A 2,096-nucleotide genomic window follows, 5' to 3' on the forward strand; every position below is an offset into this window, starting at 1 on the left:
AATGATCCACTTTGTTTTCTAAATGGGAGTAAAGTCGCTCAACTTGATATTGCCTGGTCAATGACCGGGGGTAGGTGTTCATTGTGGGGAGAAGCCATAAGGCCGTCTGCAGTGCCTAGAGTTGGGTGGCCCAGGAAGGAGCTCGCTCTGTGGATGCAAACCTGTAGAGTGGACTTTCAAAGGCTCAAGGAAAGCTTTGGAGCTAAAACTTTGAAGGCTGTAAAATGAGGGGGGGAAAAGAAATTGAAACTAACAAACGTTTAAAGATAATAACATGTCAACTTCAATATTTGTTAATTTTAGTACCCATACAGATGTCATTATATTTGAAAACAATTTATAAACTGGATTTTTGGCAAACACTCCAGAGTCCACAGCATGATTATAGTCATAGCCAGTTCTAGATTAAATGAGTTACTCATAGTCAAAAGCAAGTCAACAGAGGCCCCTTTAGTGTAAACCAAAGAAGAGTTTCATTGAATGAGGGATGCGGCTGCATTTGAATGTTTGTTAATCTTGAGGAAAGGATCCTCAGAATCAGATACCTGGTCTGCCCAGGCCTCAGGAGAGCCCCTCCCTTAGTCCTCTTCCAGAGAAAATCTGCTCAGGTCCAGTCTTCAGGTCAGTACTTCTGCCTGGCGGAACAGGCTGGGTAGAACAACAGACTCTGCAGCAGCCTTGGTGCCTATCTGCAAAAAGCCACAAGAATGGTTAAAGTGTCCATCTCTACTTTGCTCATGAGGACCTGGCCAGGTTATGAGCCTATTTGCTGGAAGAGTGAGCCCTGAGACATGTGGTTGGTGGAGGGGTGAACACCAGCCTACCCCAGCCTGGGGCCCTAAGAAAGGAAATGAAGGGACTAGTGTGTGTTTCTAGTGGGATAAAACCTCTGCACACAGAGGTCTAAGCCCTTTCTCGGTGTGTAATGTACTAAGTGCTGCTCTGCATGTCAACCACCATCACAGTTCCACTCTTTCCTTTTTGATACAGAGGTTCTCTCTATATCCCAGGCTGTAGCATACTGCATAGCCTGGGCTGGCTTTGATTAGCAGCAGTCATCCTGCCTCACTCAGCCTCATAAGTACTGGGATTTCAGGTGTTCACCATCAGATCTGGCATTCTCCAGCTCATAGAGAAACTGGAGGTTCAGTGAGATTGAGTAATTGTCAGATGACTCAACTGGAAAGTGTAGAGCTGACTGTCTGCCACTCTGCTGTGGCCCTTAAGGTATGTGTCTGGTTGTGTGCAGCAGTCTGAGAAGTCTGATGAGTGATCTGGATGTGGCTGGTCACTGTGGGAGCGGAGAAGGGCATCAGAAGAGGGGCAGTTTAAGATCTGTAGTTAGGGGCTGGAGAGATGGCTCAGAGGTTGAGCCCAATGGCAGCTCTTCTAGACAGTCTCCAGCACTAACATGGCAGCTCACAGTCACCTGTGACTCCAGTTCTAGGAGGTCCAGCTTCTGACCTTTGTGGGCATATGATACACAGACATCCATGCAGGCAGAACACCCATACCTATAATAAATAAAAATAACAAATACAATTAAAAAAAAAAGATTAGCTGGTAGGTGGTAGCACCTGTCTTTAATCCCAGAACTTGGGACGCCAGCCTGGTCTTATGGAGTGAGTTCCAGGACATCCAGGACTACACAGAAAAATCCTGTCTCAAAAAACCAAAACCAACCAACCAAACAAACAAAAAAACAAAAGTGCTGGGCTTGGAATCCCAGTGCTGGGGAGGTGGAGGCAGGAGGTTTCTTGGGGCTCACTGGCCAGCTAGTCTCAAGTGAGGTGGACAATGACCCTGAGGATTATGCCTGTGTTGTCTTCTGGCCTTTAACACAAGAATGTGTGTGTGTGTGTGTGTGTGTGTGTGTGTGTGTGTGTGTGTGTGTGTGTGTGTGTGTGCTTAAAAAGACCAAATAGGGGGCTGGAGAGATGGCTCAGAGGTTAAGAGCACTGCCTGCTCTTCCAGAGGTCCTGAATTCAATTCCCAGCAACCACATGGTGGCTCACAACCATCCGTTATGAGATCTGGTGCACTCTTCTGGTGTGCAGATATACATGGAAGCAGAATACTGTATGCATAATAAATAA

At 46.5% G+C, this 2,096-nt stretch overlaps 1 long non-coding RNA gene across 1 annotated transcript; it reads right to left on the reverse strand.

Moving 5' to 3' along the window:
• Window positions 1–259: 259 nt before the first annotated feature.
• Window positions 260–1,486, reverse strand: LOC118239496. Its single transcript, XR_004771823.1, has 2 exons — window positions 1,430–1,486; window positions 260–689 (listed from the first exon to the last, which is right to left on the reverse strand). It is a non-coding gene; the product is annotated as an uncharacterized LOC118239496 (long non-coding RNA).
• Window positions 1,487–2,096: the final 610 nt, after the last annotated feature.

Source organism: Cricetulus griseus, assembly GCF_003668045.3.
Source record: "Cricetulus griseus strain 17A/GY chromosome 1 unlocalized genomic scaffold, alternate assembly CriGri-PICRH-1.0 chr1_0, whole genome shotgun sequence".
Taxonomy (NCBI): Eukaryota; Metazoa; Chordata; class Mammalia; order Rodentia; family Cricetidae; genus Cricetulus; species Cricetulus griseus.